Source organism: Pteropus alecto, unplaced genomic scaffold, assembly GCF_000325575.1.
Source record: "Pteropus alecto unplaced genomic scaffold, ASM32557v1 scaffold88, whole genome shotgun sequence".
In the NCBI taxonomy this organism is placed as follows: domain Eukaryota; kingdom Metazoa; phylum Chordata; class Mammalia; order Chiroptera; family Pteropodidae; genus Pteropus; species Pteropus alecto.
The window spans coordinates 5872192-5898466 of record NW_006494611.1 but is presented as its reverse complement, the minus strand read 5'-3'; the positions used below and the strand labels follow the sequence as shown (position 1 = coordinate 5898466).

Below are 26275 nucleotides of genomic sequence, written 5' to 3'. Positions count from 1 at the left end.
CTCTCTAGTCTTCTCAGACCTAACACTGTCTCCAGGATAAAAGGCTGTTCAAAGAAGCATGAAGAGAACTCTACTGAAAAGAAGGCCTCATCAACACAAGTGCCCTCCGCGGCCTGCAGGCAGGACAACAGGGCTAATCTGCTGATCACAGGACTGGGAGCTCATGATCCCTGACAACTCCAGCACCATTCTAGACCTCGGTGTCGTTACAAATGGCCGTGCAGTGGCAGGGGAGTGGGGGTGTCCTTTTCCATCACAGTTCTGATGGCACTATTTGGATTCAAAGTATATGTAGTAACGATGCCTCACATTAGAAGCATGCTTTACTATTTAGTAAATGCTTTCCCAGATAGTCTTATTTCATCCCTACTGGCAATTACCCCTGGAGGTAGTCTCATAACCAATTCAGTCATAGGCAAACTGAGGCTGAGAGATTAAGTATATTTCCAAGGTCACAGCATGAGTAAGTCGTAAAAAGAATACTGGTTTCGGAGTTAGACTACTCAAGATTCCAGGGGCAATCCTACCAGCTGTATGACCTCTGGCCAACTGTTTAACTTTTCTAAACCTTGCTTTCTACACCTGAAAATTAAAAACTAAAATAGCCCCTCTGCCTATCTCTCAGAGCAGTTATGAGGATCAAATGAGATAATGAGAGTGAAAGCCCTCTGGAAAATGGGGAAGGCGGCACGAAAGTGTAAGGGATCATTGTGTGATTACTTGTAAATGACTGTGCATTCCATTACAAATTTAAAAACCAGTGAGGTCATTCTCAAGGCAAAGAAACATTAAGGCTCTGGGAATTAAAGGGTAACAATCTGGCGTTCTGCTAGGTTATGTCTATACACTACTCACTCTTGCAGTTGAAGGTCAGCAGTGACTGTCAGATTTTCAATCGCCAAGTCACATATGTCTACAGCGGTGCTCAAGAAAAACTCTCCCTTTTCAGCTACAAGCAAATGCCAGGCCGAAAGGAAGTAATAGAGATGGACATTTGAAAGACCCCCTTCCCCACACCGAGATTCTCGGTTCCAGAAACGTGATCTGCAATGTTTTCCTTGGAGAAGTTGTTAGAAACACAGGCTCCAGTCTCTCTGCAATATGCCCGTGGGGAAATAAACACACAGTAAGGAGCTATTTACCAGAGAGCACTAAGAAAGCTCCTAAGCATGAATTATGAAGGGCCCAGGATTCAAGTTGCAGACATCAAAAAGACAGAAATTCCAACCCATTAAACCTCCCAGGCCCATTCACAGAGGCTGGACCTGGGATCTGGGCAACCCAGGCAGCAGAGAGGCCCGTTTACATACCAGAGGTCCTGCTGTAGGTCGCTGGGGAGCCAGAGGGCACCCAAGAAGCTCTGTGAGTGTAGGCGCTGGTCTGGCTTCCTTCAGGACTCTCCCAACACACTAGTCATCAGAATTCTCTTCAATTTCTGCAAAGATCCAAGTCACTGATGTCATTTATGGTGGGGCTGGATCATCCCCAGAAATCCATCCCCAGGGTAGATGAGCACACGGCTCAGTGATGACCGTTTTCTGCTTTGCATTTTATCATCTGTAAAATGCTTTCTTCATTGTGCTTAACATTGGAGAAAAGCACTAATTTGTGGAATAGAAGTGTGAGCACCTACTATGTGTGCCTGAATCCCCAGGGATGCTACAGGAAGAGCAGTGAGACGCAGGTAATTTCAAGCAGCTCACAAGCATAGTAGAAGAGAGACACTGACCATAATACAGAACACGATGTGGTCCACTCCACGAGTTCAGACTTCAGTAGGGCCCCTCTCAATGGGAGGAACAGACTGCTGGGCTAGGTATTAAAAGAGGGTAGGACTTAGAGTGTGAGAGGTAAAGGGGTAAAGGAGCAAAGGCATTTCAGGCAAAAGGGAAGATTTGAACCCAGTGAGGAGCTATGTCCAAAGAATGGTAAGCTTAGAGGATGTGTAGGTCACTCATGGGAGAGGTGGGCAGAAGGGTGGAGACAAACAGATAACTTAGAAAAGTAAACTGAAGCCAAATACTGTAATTTGTTGCAGGCTAAGGTGACTGAATTTTATTTCTAAAAGCAGTGTTTTCTTATTTATTTGTTTGTTTGTTTGTTTAGAGAAGCAAAGCTCTAATCACACCATTGATCGGCTTTTAAAACAAAATAAGTCTCTTTGGCTGCCAAATAATAAAAACAATAACAACATTAATGATTGTTTCCTTTGTGCTGAGCACTGTACTAAGCAGGTTGCCTTCATTACTCCATTTAATGCCATCAGCAACTCGGTGACCTTACAGATGAGGAAATAAAGGCTAAAAGAAAAAGCAAACTGTACCAATCCTAGAGACAGTACGTGGAAGAGGCTGCAATTAACTAACTCACAGTGCAAGCAACCCCTTGCAATTCTAGACTGTCCTCTCCAATTTCTAAGCCTCCTCTGCATTGCCCAGACTCTATCTCATTTCTTTGAGATGAAATCATCCTCACGTAACTGTCACACATGATAATCATATATAACAAACATAACTATCTCTAAAAATACTTGACAAAAGTCCCCATTTGTTTCTGTCTCCCCACTAGTTCCCTGAAGTCAGGAACCTGGCCTGTGTTTTCAGTATTGTATACACAGTGGACACTCAATAATCACACGTATTCGGTTAAACAATATCTTTGAAAGTTGGGCCAAAGAGATAACACAATACTGGCTGTAATTTCTACTCTCTTCTGCCCAGAAATGGAACTAATCTCAGTGAGATTCCCAAGGTCCAAAGGGGAGACAGAGCCAACTTGAAAAAGGTCAAGGGTAGTGTACATGGGGCAGCCTGAAGCTTCTGCAGCTACTCACAGGCTGCTTGACACTCGAACCTGCAGCCAGGTGCTCCACAGGCCTCAGAGGGCGGTGAACAGAATGCACATTTCCTTGAAAAGGACAAAAAGCTCCTGGATTCCTCCTAAGTGTGACTTGTCTCAGCCTTAGTAAAAGGATAAACTGGGCTGACATAGTGGTTTTCCAACTGTTTTTTCCCCTAGAAGCAGAACTTTTCCTTTGAACAAAATGTTTTGTAGTTGCTCAGTTGTAAAGTAAATAAGCGCAGAGCTGCTCTGACTGGGATCCAGAGCTCCCCTTCCCTCCTACTCTCTCACCACTTGTCACCTCCTCCACCCAGCACCCCAACCCCAAGGTCACTTCTGAGGTCTCCCAGGTTCCGGGAAGCCAGCTTGAAAACCACCAGCCTTCTAAGCTCTTCATAGTACCTTCCAGCTCTGATGCCTGTAACCTCCAAGGTCTGAGATGTACCTCCCCAATAAGCAGCTCTGCTTTTTTACCAATGAGACAGGCAACATAGGCCGTAGCAGGGGGGGAAAAAAGAGTTCTCAAATTAGAAAACTTAGATGATATTCTATTAAGGACCTGTGTTCTCACAAGCAAGTTATTTAAATCTCACTGAGCCTTGGTTTTCTTGTCTATAAAGTGGGAAATAATATTCTTATCTACCGAACTAGGTTTTATGAGAATTAACTAATTTAATATGCATAAATTCTCTAGCAAAATGCTACAATAAAAATACTACGTTATGATCACCCCATCTATAAATTTATCTAAGCCCATATGTAGAAAAGTAAGTAGCACTGTGTCCAGGGCAAAGAAGATGCTCAAGGGGCCCATTGCCTTCTTTCTTTGCTCTCATGGACATTTTCAACCCGAACAAACAATATGACACCAATAAAGAGCCAGAGAGAGAAATACGTTTTGAGTCCTAACTTCCCTACAGCTCATCTTTGAAAAATCTTACAGCTTTGTCTCTGGAACCTTTGAAATTCATGGCCATTTTAGGCTTCCAAGGATGTCAACGCAGACCGTCAAGGGTGGAGAAAGCGAATTTGAGAAAACCACTGATCCGGGTCATTGGCATAAGAGAGAGTGTTAGATTTGGCATCCCAGCCACCAGCTTTCACATCAACCAGCTGAGCAGACTGAGAAATCCCACTTGTTCTCTGAGGCTCAGTTTCTTTATCTGTGAAATAAGGATGAAAACAGCCCTATCCTATACCTCCCTGTTTTGCTGACTAGAACCAAGGAGTGATGGATAAGAAAACTCTTGAAAACTTCGCAGCTCTTTTTCCTATATTAAAATTATCATTTTATTATAGCTACAAGTAAAAAAGTTGAACCACTGAAAAAAATAACTTAGAATATGCCCAAATCCAGTCTTGAGGTTCCTGTTCCAGTTGCAAGAATCCTGTCTCTCACCTGACTTTTACCCCTGCACATCTTGAAGGTTAACCCCCATTTCATTGCAGCTCTCCCAGCAGACCCGTGTAGTCTCTGAACTACACGAAAAAGAATGTCCAAGTGTCCTCAAGCCAGCACTCAGGGCCTTCAGGATGAGCCCCAACCCACCTTTCCAGCCACATCTCCCATTATATTGCTACAAGAATCCCTTGCTCCAGGCAAGAGTGTAGCCCCAATTCTTCACAACTCCAAGAATTTGGCCATGCTTCCCCTCAGAGTTGCACCTCCAAATCTGAGCACAAAATCTCCTTACCATGCAGTGGGGAAGTGGACCACTTGAGAGGGTTCTGTGAATGAGGTATAGTCAGCAGTGTCTTCTGTGCCCCATCCTTTCTCTAAAGATGGTCCCACCAATTACTGGTCCATAAACATCCACATCATGATAAGAAGAAATAATTTTGAATTTCTTTGTAGTCAACAAAAATTCACCTTCTTGAATGCTTAATGTCAGATATAACCACGACACCTACTCCACAAATGAGAAAGCTGTGGGTGAAGAACATAATAAGCAGAGCCAGTAGCCACTACAGGCCGTTGGCTCCAGCATCCATGCACACTATCCTCTCCCTCGGCAGCAGAGTGCCATGTAAACTTTGTCGTAGAAGGTGCCAGCCTCAGGCCAGCCCACTGCATGACTCTGGGCAAATCATTGTCCTTCTCTGAGCCATACGATGTGGTGTCATTCCACACATCTACACACCTCTTCCTCTCTCCTCCTGAGAGATTTCAGAAATAGAACCTTAGAGAGGAACTAACAAAGTAATGCTTACATATGTGTGTGGTCAGTTCTGCCCTGAGCTTTCTTTCCCTCCCAACCTCCAAAGTCCACCCCATAAGAAGGAAGAATGACTCAAATGTCAAAAAGCCACACTACAGGGGACACCGTGTGGCGGCATCACCATGCAGACCAGCAAGCCGCTCGTATGCTCAACTGCGGTCACGGTCACAGTGCATGAGCCTTGTTAGCAAACTGCCGGTTCACTTGGCAATTTATAATAAGCTCGAGATGCAAGGGCATTAATGTGGACTTCACAGTATGGACCTGACATGCATGCCTCATGGTTTGTGGGCTCCCTGAGGGCGGCAATGGAAGAATCCCTCTTTTCTTCAAAGCATTAGCTTTTCTTTTTAGTGTAGGCAACTAGAACTGCTGTCTGACCACAGCACTCATTTAGATGTGGAGACAGGACCTGCGTAGCCGGCCGCCGTGCCCTCTCCAGGTATTTTCCTCAAGTCTAAATGCTGACACCTGGGCTCTCCCAGGACCACAGAATCCCAGATATTGGCAAAACTCAAATACTAACTAGCCCAACTCCTGGAAATGATTTGTCTGGGGCATTCGTTCATTCGTTCAGAAAGCTCACTGACGTCCACTTATTGCACAGCAAGAAGAGGAGGCTAAGCTTCTGCTTTCAAGGACCCTGCACCAATATCTTAAGTGGTTTCTCAATGGCAACAGATTAAGTCCAAGTGCTTTATCTAATCTCAAGTTTCTCGATAACTCGAACTCGATCTTCTCTTCCCACCATAAACTCCCTTTGCTTATTCAGACTGAACTTTTAGTCCACATTATTCTCTTGCCTGACCTACTACCCCTCCCCACCCCAATATCCAATACAGATGTCCTACACATCCTCCAAGGCCAATGGTAGTTTTCAACAGGAACAAGAAATGGAGTTATTTCCAGAGTGTCTCATGTATTACAGACATCTAGCATCTCTGGCCCCGACCACTGCATGACAATGGTAGTCTGGCTTAAAGCATTGAGACAATGAAAAAACATTCTACCTGATTAGCAGAACCCCTTAAAGAAATGTTACTACTCCCAACAAAAAATCACCCGACCACTCTCACCCTACATGAAACCTCCCTTGTTTCACAGTCCAGTCAAAATAATCTCTCTTCTCTGAACTTGCTCAGCCTGCTCTCTAGGACATCGATCATGACCTTCCTTGTACTATTCTTACTATTATTATTTTCTTTCCAGTGAAGGCTCCCAGTGGAAGAACCTATGACTTACATCTGCCCACAGAGCCAAATCTAGCCCAGTGTCAGGCTCATAGTAAGTGTTTAATAAACGTTATTGAATAAATTATGTAAACAGGACAACTGTCCACGATGTGATTCCCAGGAAGAGATTAAACTGAATTGGAAAATTCCAAATCAACCACTGTTGTCAAAACTAAGGAGAACCTAATTCAGAAACTGAAATTGGGCAAATGGACAAATATTTTGGGGGATACTAAGTGTACTAATGTTATATATTTTATATAAATAAACAAAGATTAAGTAGAATATTATACGTAATTATATTACAACATTATAATTCATTGTACATATTAAATATTATAGGATAATAAGCCCTGGACATTTTTAAATGTGTTGGTGGCAGACATATTGTCTCAATTGGCTCAGAGTTCTTTTCTGTCCTCTAAAGTGCCTTCCTGCACTGCAGAAGCAGATTGCTAAAAACTACATTTCCCACACTCCCTTAAAGCTAGTAAATTAGGTTCCAGAAATAAGATGTATTCGTGTGAAACTTAGTAGGCAAACGTGAAGCTAAATCATCCTGCTGATATTTCTATGGCAAGCAACATTGTGGAATCCTGAGTCAAAATGCCTCTCCATTTGGCAGTACAATGTCCCGCCGCCAACTCTGAGGATGTTGAGAAAAGTTTCAAAGGCAGGAGGGCTTCAGCAGCAGCTTCCTAATGCCATCTTCCTTATCCCTGGATTGCAGCTATGGAAAAAATTCTTCAAGTTCATAGCTCCAGGTGTAGCCTCCTGGCTCCCACTGCTCCAGCCTTTCCAGCAATTTTGTTAGCACCTTTTCCCCTGAATTAATCCCTTTCCACTTAAATTGTGTGGAAATGTCTTTCCTACACTTAAGACAGATAGATGGAATAGAGAAAATAAAGAAAGCTAATAGATCCATTAACTGATCATCCATTCCTTTATTTCTTGATCTGCTCGAGTAAGATCTATGTCTGTCTATATTTAAGACCCTCCCTTGCCTCTGTGAGGGGAAGACAATATGTCACTTCACTGTAATGAGCCCAACGGACCTAAGACTTAAGTGGCAAGTGTCATTAGCTAATTAGAGCTTCATAAAAGAGCTTATGGTCAACATAAACTCTAATTCCTATAACATTAAGCACAGTTACAGCACAATTACTAACTCTTTCCTAAGAATTCTTGGCTTGCCCTCTCTGTTTTCCAGATTTGCCCCTGAATACTTCAGTACCTCAAAGGCATACCGCTACACACCTAGCCCATCTGCTCTGTGCAGCCTCACGGAGTCAGCCTCGAGAAATGTATGTGCCTGTCCTTGTTTCCTTGTTTGTAAAATAGGGTTAGTAATAGTGCCTTCCCTGTAAGTTTGTCTAGAGGATTAGATAAATCACTGTGAATAAAGTAGCTACAGCAGTGACTGGCACCTTTGTTTCCTGAGTGTCAGCTAGTGTGTAAACCAAGGAGCAATCTTAGGACACAGGTATAAGTCCTATTTTACAAATGAGGAAACTGAGACTCAGAGAGATTACATAACTTGTCCAAGGTCAGATGGCTATGAAGCGAGGGGTGGAGGCAGGACCCAAATCCAGCTCCACAGCCTTCCACCAAATTCGAAGCTCTTTGCTCTTCAGCATCCTGTTTGCTGATATGCACACCTAATGGAAAAATGTATTAAAATGGAAGAGGAAAAATAACCCAGACATAACGGGGCTGTACCTTGGGAGTTCTCTGGGCATCACAGGATGATAAGGCCAATGTCATAAGCTCTGCCCTTCAGCACAGTCAGCTCCTGTGTGTAAAATTAGCCCAGCGCTGCTCCAGTGCCGCCTGGAGCCCCGAGGCAAAACTCACCCCAGGCACAGCGCGACCTCGCCTCACCCTCAGTCCCAGGAAGGGTCCCTCACGAACCTCATTAGGGCCCGAGATGACTCATTTTGCTCTATCCTGTCTCTGCCTGCTGAGGTCACCTCGCTGCCATCCAGAAAGGCAGCTCCAAAGGAGAAGTAAAGATGAAAATGCAAGCAACTGTTCTGCATTCCTTTCCTCCAGGACAGCTTATGATCAAGGAAGAGGTGCCTACTACCTTGCCAGCTGTGTACTAAAGGAAGCAGGCTCTGCTGTGTTAGATAAGCCGACTCAGGACCGAAAACAGACACTAGCCCAGATGGACTCTTGAGACCTCTCTCCTTATTTTACTCTGGAGATGATGGTATTGGCCAGGGGAGGGGCCTATTCTATATTCTGAACATAGCACTTGATGATGAACACCATGGTCTCTTCTGCATCCTCTCAACCTAATACCACCAGACTTGAAGGCAGATCTCAAATGCTATCTCCCCAGGGGCCTGACCTGCATCCATCCCTACCTAGCTAGAATTTCCATCACAAATTCCACAATGCCTTATCTCTACTTATTATTTGGCATTTATTTGTTCAACAAACAATATCTTGCACATCTATTTTGGACTTGAGGGACACAGAAATGAAAGAAATGACCACTACACTCAAAGAAATCAACTTCAATAAATAGCCAAAATTGGGGGTGGGGGGATATCAGGGGTCAGAGATGTATTCCAAGCCAGGGGTCCCCAACCCCCAGACCATGGACCAGTACCAGTCCATGGCCTGTTAGGAACCAGACCGCACAGCAGGAGGTGAGCAGCAGGTGAGCAAGCAAAGCTTCATCTGTATTCGCAGACGCTCCCCAGCTTTAACATCACCCCCTCAGCTCCACTTCAGATCATCAGGCATTAGATTCTCATAGGAGCAGAAGTCCCTGGTGTCAGAAAGGTTGGGGACCACTTTTCTAAGCAGAGGTGATATCAGAGCAAAGTATTAAAAGGCACATGGGAGGCTACCCTGATAAGGTGGGGATAATAGCAATGTTTCGACAAGGGAACAGCATATGTTAAGTCCTGGAGGCTACAGAGAATCCCATGTCTCAGAGATGAGTGAGATGAGGATGGAAAAAGACAAGGGCCAAAATACCAAGGGTCTTCTAGTTTATGCAAAAGATTGTGAATTTCACCCTGGATGAGAAAATCATTAAAGGATTTTAAAAACAGAGATATAGCCTGAATGAATTTTCATTTTTGAAAAATCACTCTGGAAGAAGAACATGGAATAGAAGAGGGTGAAAATAAACAACAAAGGCCAGGTGAGCAGGAGAGAGATGCTAAGGATCTGAACCTAGGGAGGACAGTGAAGGTGAAGGAGGGGTAAGTAGGAGTAGTTACCACGGCTGACTCACTAAGATCTGAGGATGATTAAATAGAAAGGTGAGGGAAAGGGAGGAGGCATCCAGAATGAGTCCTATTTTCCAGGCTTGGGTGACTGAGTAGATAGCTGGTGATTTCATTTGCCAAGGTGACAAGGAGACTCAGCTAAAACACATGCTGAGTCTCAGGTAACTTTAAGAATTCCAACTGGAGTGTCCAAAAGGCACTTACCTACATAGGTCTGAAACTCAGGAGTTCCAAACCAAACATAACCCCATGAGAGTCGTGAGCACAAAGACAACAAAGATGGCTAAGACAAAGTTTTACATCAACAATTATGGGATCTGAGGAGGAAAAGGAGCCATCATGGGAACCTTAAGGAGAGGCCAGAGAGGTAGGGGAAGAATATAGGAAGCTAAGGAAGCAAGAATGGTCAACAGTTGACTGTACCACAGAGGCCAGATCAGAGCAGGGTTAAAAGTTAACAAACTTGGCCCCCATAGACCTGGGCAACAGCAGCTTCCATAAGACTGAAATGGGCTAAGAATCCAAAAGAAGGTGAGGAAGTAGACAAGTGTAAAGGCAGAGAGGGCATATGGGAGAATATCTTACTTCTAGACAACCTGCTTCAGAAGCCATATATAATTCAAGCCACATTTCCTAGCAGCCACAATTTCAGAAAGCAAAAAGAAAACAGGAGAAATTAATTTGAATAATCTTTTCTTTAACCCAATATATCCAAAATATTATCACTTCATAAGTAATGAACATAAAACTTATGAATAAGATAGTTTATATTATCATTTTATACTAAGCCTTTGAAATCTGATGAGTATATTCCACTTACAGCACATTTCTGTTCGAACTGGCTACATTGTATATCCTTGACAGCCACACGTCATTTCTGGTTTACCTGTGATGAATCACTGTACCTTTTTCTCTAATATGAAGAAATGAATGGATAGATTGCCATTCCACTGTAAAAATTTGTGAACTCTCCATGACTTCTTTCCCTCTATCAGCTATACTTTACATTTCCAGTCTTGAGTCATATTGTGACTGGAGCCTTGGTAGAGCTTAATATTAATATAAATAGCAGAAATTCCATTCCTTCTAAACTTCCTCTCTTTCCTTCAAAAATCACAAAAGATGTATGTCAATCTCTCTAATTTTCTTAGAGCAAAAATCACTATCAAATGCTAGTCAGAAGAGCTTCCACTCACGTGGATCTCAAGTGGGTCTCTTCAACTCTCTGAACTCCACTTTCCCTGCGGTAAAATACAACCCCAACTTTGCTTATCTCATAGACTCATCATAAAACTCAAAATAGTGAAAACATTAAGTAATATACAGAAGTAAGGTACCACCCAGAAGTTTCCCTATATTATAAAGGTATACCATATGAGCTTATAATATTACAAACATCAATCATGTCTATATGCACATATACAAAAAACAAATATAACTCTGTGTGGCTACATTAACACTAGTATTTTAATTTCCAACATTACTATACTTCCTTTTTCCCTTCAAAAATCACAGAAGATGTGGTCACTCTGATTTTCCTAGGGAAAAACAACTAGGTTTTCCCTGAGTCAATACCCGTCGAGGTTTGCAGAACTGGATAAGGCTTGCCTACAAAGTACAGACTGAAAAGTGCTGGGGCAGGACGTGAGCAAGCCTGGGAGATGGTATGGTTGAGGACTCGATCGCCTTTCTACTGACAAGACACAGAAAATGTCCTGTCTTGGACAGACACCATTTATAACTTGATAGTTAAAATAGTCTCCACTCCGCACAACTTCCAAGAGCTGAATGGCCATGACTATTTGGTTTCATTTTGCTGTTTGAGCATGATACACGGAAATACGTTAGGAATTAGAAAGGTGTGAAGCTAAAATAAAGACTTCTTAGGGGCGTAAACACCAAGCGGAAAGGAAAAAAAAAAAGATGATCAATTATTTTCTTTTGCTGATGAGAGCCACTGTCAACAGACCTGATTTTTTAAAACTTCCTTCAAAACTCTGTAGCTAATGTACTAAGAATGAGGGCCACTCATAGACCCCAGAGATAAAGGAGCTCACATGACCATTCAGCACCCCGATTTTAGTGGGGAAGAAACAAAGAGAACAAGAACACGTGGAGGTCCTGAGACAGAGGGGGTTGGGGGGAGCCCTTGTCCATGGGGACACAATACATGAGTAGCATAGCAAAGCCTTAAACTCTGTAAGTCAAAATCCAAATCTTTAGCTGGTTCTTCTTATGTGACCCCTAATTTTTTTAAAAGCCAAATTAAAAATCACTCACTGGCCGACCCAACTAGATGAAGCTGTTGATACACAAGTTGCAGACTACAGTACCAGGAAAAATTAAAAAATAGATAAATTCAGCTGCAAATGTCGTTTAATCCAAACTCTGTTCTAGTAGTAAAAGATAAATTACTGTTCCACTTGGTGTTTCTCAGCCACACGTTTCCCACATCCAGTGAAGTTCTTGTGGCATACCAGCCATCACAACCAGTCTCTATCAGACCACCCACAGGAACATGTCGCCTTTCAGTGGTGACACAAAGCAAAAGTCAGACTTGTGCCTCACTGGCCAAGTCTTTTTAAAAAAAAAAAAAAAAAAAAAAAACAGAATGCACTAACATGTCATGGCGTGTAATATCTTAAATGGCAGTTTAGAAAATTTTGCTGCTGTTGTTTACCAAACACTTATAGGGCACTTGATATGTGACAATTTTCTAAGCACTTTACTAATATCAATTCATAATCTTCCCAACAGCCCCTATGAAGTAGGTACCATTATCATTATTCTCATTTTACAGATGAGAAAACTGAGGCACAAGTAGACACAGGGCTAGACAGTGGCGGAGCTGGGAACTACATCTAGACAATCTGGCTTAAAGTCTGTGTGCTCCTGACCACCACGCTACGCTGCCCCTCAGTTGGTTTTGTCTGTCTTCTCTGTTTTTATTGTTAGGGGAGGAGTCTCAAAAGCAAACAAAATGTCAGTAAGAAATATGAAGGGCACACAGAATGACACACTATCCTCAGCATGACTGACACAGCCTCTCCCTAAACTCGAGTTACAGGAGAGGCCAAATCTTAACTGGAAATCATGTTACTGACTTACTCTGAGAAAGCCCTGTCACAAGACCAGAAACATACAGCATCAAAGAGATCAGCGTTTGTCACTATCAAAAGGTGGTCCTGTGAGAGTGAAAGTCAGTCAAAAGGTCAGGCACAGTAGGACAGACAGACCAAAACAGCCACCTCCCCATGAGTGGTCTTGCTCAGGGGACAGGAAAGCCCCCGGGTAGAGGTTCCCTCTTCCCTGAGTCCTGCCTGCCAAATCATGGAGCAAGGACTCTGGTCCCCATTCTGCAGAAGAGGATACTGATGTCTCCAGTATTTGTTACAATTTACACTTCTATGCAAGAAAAGCACTCTATTCCTCATGTGTGTAACTACAAATTCATGGGACACAGAGGTGACATGGTGTAGAAGCAGAACATTCAGGCTTTACAGTCAAAATCAAGTTCAAATTTTGTTCCTGCCATTGTGTGATGTTGTGCAAATCACAAACTGAGTTCTGATTTCTTCACCTGTGAGATGAGGGAAGGATAAAAAATCCCTATCTCGTGGGGTTACTGGAAGACTAGACACAATGCTAACAAACCGCTAACACCTGGCACAGAGCAGTTATTATTTAAAATAAACATAAAAGTAAAAATTGCCTACCCTCTCCGCACACAGGAGCTCCCCTTGTGGGACAGTAAAATGGATATGCTGTTCTTCCTCTTTGCTTTCCTGATCTTTCAATAGTACCGCTGCCGCGCTCACCATCACCTGAGCGCAAAATCCCTTAAGCTCCAACCTTCAGCTATTCAGTCAAGTTCTGTGCTGTTTCACACATTGGTGCTCTTACCCAGGTTCTCCCTTTTTCCTAGAAAGTTCCTTACCAAATTCCTCTTCATCTTACAAAACCCGGCTCAAGCATCACTGACCCTATGAAGCCTTTCCAATAATCCCCTCCCCTGTGCCCTGTTATTACACTGATGACACTAAAAGGTAAATGAATAACCACACAAGGCTGATACTCATCAGTATACAGAGATACGGCAACACAGGTAGCTAAAATATTTAAATATTTCCTTGCCCATTGGTAAACAGTTTCTGTTTCAAAGCCTCCAAGTGTCATCACACCACCCCAATTTCCCCAGTCCCTCCTTTAGGACCCCTTGAACCTCCCCACAGTCTAACGATGGAAATGTTATCCTTGGCAAAGCTGGTGCCTCTTCAGTAGAGGGTATTAATCACATTTAAATATCATCTCTGTCTATATGGATAACTTAGCTACTAAATGAATGTTGATATACACACTTTTTGGAACATGACAGATACTAATTACTGGGTAGGATGCTCCTTGAGGGCCAGAAGCACATGACTCCTCAGCATCCAGGTCTCTCCACTCAGGGCAAGCTCATGGCAAATGCTGAATTGATTCATAATGTCTCCGAGGCCTCTCCCTCCTCGGCCACAGCCTGGCACATAATAGGACTTCAACAAGTATTTACTGCCCAACTGCCCCACTGTGTACAAACTTGCCCCACTGTGTGTCAAACCAGTTTGACGCCCACCTCTCCAGCTACCTAGCTCCCTGACCCCAGCTGCTGTCCCTCCAGCTTATCCTTACCCGCTTCCAATGACATGACCTACAGGTCAGCCGTTTGCTTCAAACCTGCCATGGTCCCCTGGTGCTAAAAATCCAATCCAAATTCTGAGACTAGCATGGGGGTCCTCATTCTAACCTCATTCTGGGAATAAGAAAATGACCAAAAGAAACATGTTTCCTCAAAGCACACAAAAGATAATAAATACAAGAAGTTATCCCTTTAAAAGTTAACCAAAGCTGTTAAAAACACAACTCCTTGTATTTTTATAACCTCCTGAGGTTTTCAAAACAGTTGTCCATCAAAACGATTCACTCCCTCTTCCCTCCACATCCAGTGAAGAAGAAAGGCCAGGGATTACTGTCCTCGATATTAATGATGGGGAAGTGACTTCTCCAAGTAACACAGTTGGTTCATATCATGGCCAGAGCCAAATTCTAACCTCAAGAATCACAATCCAGAGCTGTTGTTGTCCTCGGGTCAGTTCATCTCATTAATGGACCAGCTTGTGGACTTGGATGTAAAAACACAACATGTAACTCTCACTCACTGTCTGCTAATGCTGCTGTCTTCTCCTCAGCAGCACTTTCCACCCTCTGAAAATATGGATTTGTTTACTTTGCTGTCGGTCACGCTTCGTAGACTGCAAGCAATATAAGGCCATGACTTTGCCTGTCTCCTTCCTCACTCTGTCCCCTATAGAACATAGCATACACACTTGACTGTGAAAAGAAAAGGCGATTTGGAGTCAGAACCAACACTGACTCTCTCCACTTTCAGTTACCAGAAGCCTAACCATGGACAAATCATTTAACATCTCCAAGGCTCAAACTCTTCATCCTTAAAATCCGAATAATAACACTCACGTTCCAGTATGTTTGAAAAAAGTTTAAAAAAAAAAAAAAAGAATATTCGCCAGATAATCAGTCAATAAATGCCAGCTTCTCCCTTTCTCTACCAGTCCCCAATTATGCTTCCTTCATTCGCCACCCACCCCCAAATTGCTCCTTCTATCAATTACCCATCCTTGCCTGTAGTATTTAGGATCACAAATATGCCCTTCTCCATTTCTGAGTGTCAGTCCCTCCCACATATGCCTTCTGAGGCAGGTGTCTACAACTGGGACCCAGGCAGAGCTCACAGCTGGAGCCAACCACATTTTCATGTCTGCCAAGCTTTGACCTACTTCCCAGCCAGACCAAAGCAGGTGATGCTTAGTGATTCAGCAAGGTATTTTTTTTTTCAAGTCACCTTAAACATGGGACATAACACAGAATTATGTACTCACAGAGCTCAGAGCTAAAGGGTCTACAAAGCCCATACCATCATATCTAACTCTTATTTGATAGATATGGAATCTGTGTTCTGGAGAATGAAAGTGTCTTAGCCAAAAACAAACTCTGAAATTCCCCAAAGATCAGAAACAGCATGACTCCAATTATATCCTAAGAAAGGGCCCTGACTTGCCTACACTTTCCCTCATCTCAGAAATAATTCCTTATGTCTCAGAGCTTAGATCCTTCTTGATTCCATTCTGGACAAATATATTCTCTACTACGATGGAAATGTATTCGCTATATGATGGAAAATTTTTCTAATTTCCAGTTCCATGAAGTACAGTTTACATACCTAGAAATAAAACTGCAAATGTTTTAAATCATAAGAGATGAAATATGAACAATGGGATCTTAGAAGCAAGAAGATATGGTGTCTAGACTTGGTTCTGCCACTAACTACTTACATGACCTTGAGAGAGTACTTCTCCCCTCCAGGTCACCTTTTTCTCATAGACTATTGGACCAGATCCTCTACAAGCTGCAATATGCTATTTCTATGTGTCTCATCATCACCTTTGATACAATATTATCACCCACTATCCAAAATAATTAGACTGCAACTCATTAAGCTCAGAATTTTTCCATAGTGCAACTGGGTACATATTGTTTAGCATATGATCCATGTTCATCAATGAATTGTAAAGCTTTTCAAAGACAAGGACCCCATTTATGTAACTATGTCACACAGACTTTGTAAATATCTTAGATAAATGTTACCAGACTAAAGTTTTATAGTAACGCAATGCTGTAGGATGACAATAAAATAATAAGACAGTCTTCTCATTATATCAAAACTTAGTCTTCTCATGACCGTGGATTTCTTCACAGTGGTCTCTTTGTTCTAATAATCTCGCCTTTCCTCAAATCCCTGCCTTATAAATCATGTGTTGAAGCAGTTGTAGATCTTACAGAATATTCTTAATGAGAGTACCTCTTTGATTTTTGAGAATAACTCTGATTTTTCCGACAGTCCCTCATAGATAATACCAGTGAATAAGGGAGGTGATCCAGGTCTAGGTGGTCATGTTAAATAGTACTTAACCAAGATAACTATTACATAAACTTTTGAGGTGATAAAGAGCATGGTGAGCATAAGTCACAGAGCCTCAGCTGACCCCAGAGAACTCATTCGAAGAGGGTGACACTCAGTGGATCTCCAGATAGTACCAGGTTTGCTGTAAGTCACACTATAGCTTCCTACAGCTGCCAAGAAAACTCAAGGTGTTGATTCAGAAGTGGTACTTCTCTCCATCTTCCTACTGCTCCTTTCAAAAAAAAAGTAATAAAATGTGAGGTGATCCCTATTAGAATCCAACCATAGTTATTGGAATATGTCCTCAAAGAAGATAACACAGGATTCCCAGTTTTCTTTCCCAACTAACTACTCATAAAATAAATTAATGAAAAGCCCATGTGCATTAAAATGTTTATAACAGTGTTAGTTGTAAGAGCAGATTATTGGCAACAATTCATATCCAAAAACATGTGGATGGCTAAATTTCAAAATAGTAATCCACTCAATGGAATATGAGAATGGCCGTTAAAAATATGAGAATTACAAAATAATCTGAAAATTTTTGTGAATATTCAATGGGGAAAAAAAGCAAACAAAACTGCTTAGTAAGAATATATAAAGAAAATAGTGAACAATATTTTAATAACATACCTTCTTCTGAATAATTATGATAACCTAGTGGCATGACTCAGGACTCCTCCATGAGATCCTGGAAATATCTGAGCTATGATAAAGACATAGTGATTTAAATAGAAGAAGGCAATCAGAAACTCCAGAGGAAAAAAAAACAAAAGAGAGCATGGGAAATCATGAACTAAATTTGAAACCAGTCTAAAATAAAAGAAAAAGTTGATGGAACTTCAACAAAAAACAAAGAACAGATTATAAGCAGGCAAGAGAACAATTAGAAAGACAGAAGATACACAGTATATGGTAGAAAATAGTTAGTTTGTGTCTCCCAACCAAAATACAACCTTAAATTCTAAAAAATAAAAACCAAAAAATATTATTTATGTATATATTATATATTATACATATACACACATATGCATGTGCAAGAAGCTCATTATATAACTAAAACAAACAAAAACCTTCAATAAGTTTAAACAAATAGAGGAGAATTGGAAGGATCTGTTAGATTTTGATACTAAGGGAAAGTTCATTCCCCTATAAGTAGCTTAAAGGTGGTGACCTCAGAACCCTAGAAAAGGAAATGAAACCACAGCACATGAGTTAGCCCTGTATTGAGCAATATTTGCCTAGAAATCATAATGTAAATATTGATTGTTTTCAGCTTTTGAAATCAAGCCACAGACAGCACAGAAGACTCAGTTATGGCTATAAACCTTATATAACTCCATGTACACATGTATCCATTACAACCACTGTTAATGCAGAAGGGAACATAACACATAGCTGACAAATTATAAAACCAATAACTTAAAAGCTAAAGAAATAAGAATATTATTTTAAAATATGACAATAACCACTAGAAAGATTAAAAACAAAATGGTTACAGGTAGAGAATGGGATTGGGGTAGGGGGAGACGGGACAAAAAATTATTTTTTTATAAATGCTTCTCTATTATTTCACTTTATTTTTACTATGAACATTTATTTTAACATCCTTTAAAATTTTTAAAAATGAAGAAAATAATATTTCAAAGGAAAATGGCATAGCTGCAAATAGCATGACCCAGAGGTCACGAAAGTCAAATGTGAAGGGGCTGTCTTGGGAAAACCATCACAAAATGTCACTCTTGTGGCAATCACTAAGTGTACAACGAGGTCCCCTTTTTAAGTCACTTTTGCCCCCTTTTAAAAAAATCTCCTTCCGCTTCTCTCCCCAAGCTTTTTAACTCTCTCCTAACAACCTCCTATAAAAATCTTGAACGACAATCTTCACCGGCTTCAAAATAAAGACAGTCCCTAACGAAAACTTGAAAATGTAAAGAATCCCTGAGGAAACCCCAAAATCAACAGACAGCTCAGCCTGCGCACGCCTGTGGCCTAGAAGCACTCGGAGGCAGGAGAGTGCAGCTATAATTAGCTGCTTCTGGGCAGACAACAAGGACTCCTGTTCCCTGGAAAGGAGGTAATTAAAGGAGGCAGATTTAGGCCTGAGGTGGTAAGTCTCAAAGAACTGTGCTCCAGGCAATCCCAACCTGCACCCTGAACGAGGAAATAGAAACCCGCAGGCCTGACACTCCATTCCTAAACCATTTTTAATTCTTCTCTCTGGTTTCTAAAACCAGGGGAATGCTGCCATCAGCCCGATCACTTCTATTTTTCCGTCACCTAAGACCCATTTACTGGGCGCCCACTCTGTGCCAGGCATTGTGCTCAGTTCCATAAGGAGGGCAGAGGCGAATGAGACCCGAACCTGCCCTCACAGAACTGACAGGGGAGATAGGCATAAACCCATAGTTCTCATCACTAGGGAAGAAACAATCCATATCAAGAGAGAAGGATGGAAAGAGGCCACTGCCTGCTGGAATGCCTGGGGAGGCCATGCAAAAGCTTAACTGGAACAAATGAAAATAATACAAACATGTGACGGTGAGGTGGCTTTCTACAAGGTGAAAATTACACGAGCAAAGGCACAAACCGGGAGGAAAAGAGAGTCATCCACTGTGGGTAGAACAAGGGCAAGTAAAGAAGATTAATGCGAATGGCTCTCATTTATCGGGTGCCCCCCACATGCCAGCACAGACTCTTCGTAGGCTTTCTCTCCAACCCCTGCAACCATCCTACCGGGTAAGAATATTTTTCCTCCATTTTACAATGGGGAGAAACAACATTCCCAAGATCACAGAACTGTAAAGTGACAAAGTACAAACTGTAAAGTACAAACTCAAAATCAGGCCATTTTGGCTCTAAAACCCAACCCTTTTTTCCCTGTGCCACCAAAAGGAGTAGAAAAAGAAAGCATCTCTGCAATCGAGGCTAAGGAGATACGCCAGTGACCAGGGGCAAACATTTCTCAGAACAGCACTCTCGAGGGCTCCCACTTTAGGAATTCCCAAACTTCAGAGTGCTCCTGTACCTGTGTTTTAATGACTCCCTCTCATAATGTCCAACATATTAGCTGTCACCATCACAGCATTTGGAGCCTTTCAGAACCTGGGCACTGATGTGGCATTCATCTCCCAGGATTTCACACTTTGTAGGGTCCTTGCTGTCTTAAGTAGGAAAAGATCACACAGCACGACCCACCAAAAACCCACAGGTCTGAGCTCTGTCGCCATGAGCCTAGGGAGTCAGGAGCTCCAGCTTCAGGCTCATGTCACATCTCAGCATCTGTCTTCCTGAGACCCTCTAAACACAGCCAGGCTTCTTCAGGTGAGTGGTCTGGGGCAATAGCTCTATCTAACACGTCTCTCAAAACACTGCACGGGGAGGTCTGCCTTCTGCAGCTCTGTGTCCATCTGCTTTTTTCCCCTGACTATCCAACAAAAAATACCTTTCCGCATAAACTTGACAAGACTGACACCTTCTCCGTTTGGGAAGGAGAAGAGGCCCAAGGGAAGAGAGGTTTCAAATAGGACTGAATCACATCCTTGTCATGAAAAAAAGATTTGAGATTTAACTCAGCTAAGAGATGGGCCAATTTCCCCATTACAAGTGGCAACTCCATGATTTAGGGATGCTGTTTTGCTATTTTGTAAAAAAAAAAAAAAAAAGTTTATAGTTTAACTGAGAAAAGAGTCTAAGGATTGTCCTTCCTACATCACATTCATTGATCATTTTCTCTTACCTCAGCCCTTCTTGTAGACACATGAACACTCCTAGCCCTTTACTTGGACAGCATGACATCTGAACCAAGGTTGATACTGAGATCTGCTACTTAAATATAGTTGTGTGCTGCATGCCTTGGCCTTTGTTCATAAGTTTACTACACGTTAGCAAGTGTTCACCTGGCTATCAGCTACCACCCAGATACTTCCATGAGAATTTTCTAGGAACTCTTCAAAACTTTCTAGATCATCAATGTAAGGGTACTTTCTAGATATTCTCTCACCTATCCTTAATGACCTTCTACTCTCCTAGGAGGTAAGAAATAACTTACTTTGGGGATGAGCCTATGAAGGCAGACAAGAAAAGTCCTTAACTCACACATCTGGCAAAAACATACTGAGTAATTAGTAGACATGGGCACAATGCTGTGTGAAGTGCCTGGAAACAGAGCTGAATAACACCTGGAGGCTGCTCTCAAACGAATCAGCTTAATGAGAGGACACAGACAAGCAAATTATTAAACAAGTGCTGGCACAGCAAAAAACATGCCATCCACTGATTCCCAGGCTCCTCGTCGGCAGCAACGCGTATTTCCCACAAGCCCGCATTCCTGGACTGTTCTCACAGAATGCCAAAACACGGTCTTCAATTCTCTCAGCACTGCAACCAGCTAGAAGTGGTGGGAGGAAAGTAAAGTACCTGATAGGTAGTAATACACAGTGAAATCTACTTCATGCTAAAGGGGGAAGCAGGGAGAGAGAGATAAAATGGAACTTTTTCCAAGACCTTCAAGTCACTTCTCTTCCTGGGCTTCCAATTACTAGAAGGTACCAGATAGACCAAGAGAGACCAAAGTACTGGTAATTTCCCAGCTCTTTCTGGCTCCACACACCAAGGCACTGAATCTAAGTCCTCCAGCTTTGTCAAGATCAAGGAGAGCAAAGAGATATGCAACCCTTCCACCCCTCAAACTCACTGAGATAACCAATTCTCATCCACGCTCTTATCTCACAGCTCCCTCTTCCTGGCAGACCCCTGCCCACCCCTTCTGGCTCATTCATGCTCATCCTTAGAGGTCTGTTAGCAGCAGCCATAGCAGCCACACAGCGAATGCTCACGGAATTAGAGAAGGCACTTCTATTCTTTCTCCACCACCCTGCAAAAACTGGTTTGACAGATCTCTATTAACTTTAGGAAGCAGTTCAAGAGACACTCTTCAACTCCTTATCATCCAAGGCCCGCCACACTAGAGCCCGACTTGCCTTCCCAGCATACGGCTTAATGTGCTTAACCTGAAGGAGTCTACACATCCTTCAAAGCCCAGTTCAAGTTCAATATTAAAAGAGCACAATTTCCTGCTCATAGAACTCACCCCTTCTTCTAAGCTCCCAAGGCACACTCTTATCACCTGCCCCACACTGGCTGGTCTTGGATAGTTTATCTTTTGATGGGTGCATGTCCCCTGACCCCTAGTGAATGGGGAGTTCCCTGCAGGCAGGTCCTTATGCCCAGAACACCCAAGAGCCTAACAGTCACGGCACATCGCAGGCACTCAGCAAGCATCAAAGCACAGCTCTCATGGCTGGAAGTAGGCCATACAAAAATCAAAAACCACGCCTCACCAGTGCCCAATCTGCTCATTTTTACTTAATGTACTTTCTATTGTTTTGTGACTGGATCCTCCAGTCAGAACATCTTAGTCAGTTAAATCCTCATCTGACAGTCTCCCACCAAGCAGCACACGGCCTCTCTTTGAATACCTCCAAGGACCAGAAATCTTCCCCCACTCAAAACAATTTTGGGATATCTCTAACAACATGTCCTTAAATACTGAGTTCAATCTATCTCCATGGGTGTTTTGGTTAAATCCTTAGGAAGGGCAGGTGGGGGGCGGGGCAAGCACAGAACCAGCTGAGGAAGCAATGTCGCATGACAGCTAAGATCTGGACTTTGAAATCAAGTAGAACTGGGTTCATATCCCAGCCCGCCACTTGGAGAAAGGCTTTGAACCTCCCTAGGCCTCACATGGCTGTTAAAGGAGTAACAGAAATATAACTCAGGCTAAGTGTCGAGCACAATGAGCACTCCATAAATGGCAGCTATCATGGCAATCAGTTCTATTCCTGTCTCCCATTCCAGCTTGCCACGTAAACAGAGTGCTGATCACACCCCTGGCCTCTCCATGGTGTCTGTACACCTGTCGATGTCTTTGCAAAGCCTCAGCCAACATCCTATTCTGTTTGCCGCTGGCTGGCACGAAGGAAAGCACGGTCTGACCAGGCTTCCCATTCAAAACACTGGCATTGAGAAGACAGTGGACAAACAGAGAAAAGGCAGATTATTTTGCTACTGCCTGTAAGGGTACCGTCCACCACTCTACAAAGGTGACAGAGGACACCAGATGCCACAGCAGCTGCCTCAGTCACTGGGAGCTGTCGACACTGCTCAAGCATCTCCAATCATAGCCCCAAAAACAGACACCAAGAAGGAGGGCAAAGGTGGAGAGGGAATGGGAGGAATAGCGCGTGACTTGGTGACTGTTCTCTACAGTCAGGCTGCCAAGTCACTCACCACATTGTGACACATCTGCCTCAGAGCACCAAGGGCAAGGGTGCAACCTCTTCGCCCAGTTCCACTTCCTACCCTTTTGTAGGCTGGCAAGCAGTTCAGGGTGCTGAGAAGTGTGTTCTCAAGCAAAAGACATGGGATCCAGTCCTGGCTGTGCACTAAAATCTGTGACCTTGGGAGGCTGAGTGACCTTCTTCAATTATACAGCAGGATACTGGCCTAGACTGCTGGATCTTTAACCAGGGATGCCTGAGAGAAACACTTGGGGAATTCTTCCTAAGTACCTGTGACCTAGCCTATCTCTCAGAGATTAAGATTGGAGGGTTAGGGATAGGGGGTATGAATATATTTTTTAAATTCTCTGGCTTATTCTGACGGTTAAGAATCATTGGACTTAAAGACCCACACATCCCCTTCAGCTGAGACCACCATGCATCGCGTTAGGTCTGGCACACAACAGATACTAAAATGTTTCCTCTTTTCACTGCACTATCACATCTATCCCCTGCCAAAAGCAACGGCAGCCACACAGGCTCCACTAGGAAAGATGGCAGCAGGTGCCATATGGAAAACAAATTGCGCAGGCCTATCGGGCCCATTTCTGAATTTAAAAACACCCATGGTCCATTACCAATGGAAAGAATGGGAAGGGGATCCCTGTAAATATGTACATGCCCAAAAGAGCAGAGCTAAGCTCTAGAGCAGTGCTTCCCAAACCTTACTGTGCATAGGTAAGCCCCACATCACTTGAAGGACTTGTTGAGATGCGGATTCTGGGGTGGGGCTGAGATTCTTCATTTTTAAAAAGTCTCCTGTGATACTGAAGCTACTGGCCCAAGAAACAAACCTTTAAATAGCAATGTTCTGAGCACAGTCATTTTGAAGGGGTAAATTTGCCCACAAATTTTCTGGGCAGCTACTATATGCCTCTCAGGCACTGTGCTGGGGCTAGAAAGACAAAGATAAACAGGACACAAGAAAGAGACAGTCCAGCATATATTCACAATAAAACATGCTTTAAATTCTATATCAGAGGCATAGCCAAGGTGCCATGAGCACTCCAGCAAGAAGCCATTTATAATATTTGGAAGCATGAAACAGAAAACCATGAGGAACAGTGAGGAGGTACTTACATTATGGAGGAGAACAATTAGAAAATAGTAGGTACAACATGGTCCCATGTGAAGGCAAAAACCAGGTCAGCAAACTCTATCTTTATGACCCATAAGCCAGGATCCTGGTTTTTATATTTTTAAGTTTAAAGAAAAGAAGAAGAATGTATGACACAGACTGTAAGGCCCGCAGAGCCTAAAATATTTACTATCTGGCCCTTTACAGAAAATATTTTCTGATCCCTAGGCTAGAAAGATAGAGAGATACACAGATATAATTATACATCAAATTTCATGTTGGTTATTGCAAGTGGCTACAGGTGGTTTTTATTTTCTTCTCTATGATTTTCCATATGTTCCTAATATTCTTTGGTGTCTGTGAGTTATTTTGAAATTAAGGGTTAAAAAAGTTCTTGTCCTTTGAGTAAGCAATTTTATGTCCTAGTAATCTATCTTAGAAAATAATCAGACGCAGATAAAGAATTTGATAAAAAGGATGGTCATCACAGTGCAATTTACAATAATGAAAAATTAGAAATTCAAACGTCAGCTACCAAAAATAGATGATTAAAAAATTATAGTATATTCCTAAGATGGAATAATATTCATTTGTCAAAAACTACACGTATGAAGAATTCCTAGTGCCATGAGACGATGCTCACATTCTTTTATTTGGTGAAATGGCAATATGCAAAAACTGTATATACAATGAGAGAAGTCAGTAAAATGCAAATGTGCAAAAAATAATTAAAGGAACTACTCAAGAATATTAAAACCATAAACGGTGTGTGTATCTAGATAGTGGATTTACAAGTGATTCTCATTTCCTTCTTTATTTGGTTCTCTATATTTGAAATATTTTATTATGAGCTTTACTACTCTTAGAACAATACCACATACACTGTAATAAAATTTGGGTTTATTTTTGCTTTCAATTCTTTCTAAGGGATTGAGAGGACACTCAAGAGGAAGAGACATCTGTGCTGTATTTTGAGAGATGAGCAGGCTTTACCAGAGAGAAACGAAGGGCCCTTGGGCCAACGGGAAAGCACATGCCAAGACTCACAAGCGTGCAAGATGATGTGACCAATAACACACTCAGGGTAGCTAAAACATAGAGTGTGACGGGCAGGGGATGGCAGGAGACAATCCTGGAACCGAGGCAAGGTCAGATGATGGCAAGGTGAAGGTGTGCAAGTGAAAGGATTTTACCTACAGGCTGTAGGAGATGGTGAGTGAGAAGGCAGGAGGAAGCTGGAGGAGAGATACTTTCCCTAAAGCAGAGTCGGGGACCACCACAAAAGCCCGTACTGGGCAAGAGAACTGACAGGTAAGTGTCTTCCACGCAGTCACAAAACAGTTCTCCTTAATTTTCTCCTAACAGGGTTATGCATATATTTGTGCACAGGAATAAAATTAATTGGGAAATCAAACCAACACGTTCTTATTGTTCCAGGCATTGCTAGAGGGCCATTCTGATTTCCTCCTAAAAGTAGATCCACCAACTTGCTACATTCCGATCATTAGACACAGGTGCCAAGCAAAGGAGGACAAGGCCTGCAGGTGCCATTGTCTGCTCAATGGACCCAAGGCGGGAAGGATGAGTCTGAGTAGAAAGCAGGGAAAGGAAGAAGAAAAAAGCCTTACATGTGGAGGACAAGACAGAGGGCTGTCTGTCAGAGGTACACGTGTAAGGGCCAGGATGGTCATTTCTCCAGCCAGAGGTCATGCTCTTAGAGGATGGAATAGGCTGCAGAGAGGCTGTGCTGAAGTCCCCTCCGTGCTAGATTACTGGCAAGGTGAGAAATGGGGTTCTCGTAAACCAGAAGGAATGCTGCTGGCAGGAGACACTCAGACCTGCTCAAGAGGGCTTTAAATGGAAATATCGGAGCAAAGTAGGAAACTGTAAGAACTGAGCAACACATTGGGCAAACAAGTGTTTCCAAGATACAGCCACTCCAGGAGGGCAGGGGCTCTGGAATCACAGGGGAAACCAAGGGAGATACACCAGCCTGGACAGCCTTCTAAGCTCCCAGTGGCACAGAGGCCAAAGCAAGAAATGAGGTCGAGAGCTGAGGCAGGAGCCTGGGAGGAGAGTACAGTGCTAAGATGGAGGACTGCCTATCAGAGGGGTACACGTAAAAGCCAGAGAAGGAACCTCTACTCTGAAGATAGAGGCAACCTAAAAGGAGGCCACTGTGGAAGCTTCAGCACAGGCTTCAGGGGTGGACCTGGGGGTCAGCGTGCTTCCATGATTCATGAGGAATGCAGAGAATTGAAGCTATGTAGGGCCCACATAAAGCCTTTCAAAAATGTC

General features: G+C 42.7%; 1 protein-coding gene across 13 annotated transcripts in view; it reads right to left on the bottom strand.

The window, feature by feature from the left end:
- The window catches only part of LPP (LIM domain containing preferred translocation partner in lipoma), a 613522-nt gene that overhangs the window by 564447 nt on the left and 22800 nt on the right, over positions 1–26275 (bottom strand). For 11 of the 13 annotated variants that reach the window (XM_025042205.1, XM_015599903.2, XM_025042213.1 and 8 more), the window contains one exon: positions 1311–1435. The exons of 1 other annotated variant lie outside the window; for it this stretch is intronic. The gene's annotated coding sequence lies outside the window, so the exon portion shown is untranslated. Of the gene's footprint in view, positions 1–1310; positions 1436–1729; positions 1813–26275 lie in introns of all 13 variants that reach the window. One more of the 13 variants, XM_025042204.1, reaches the window with a different exon arrangement.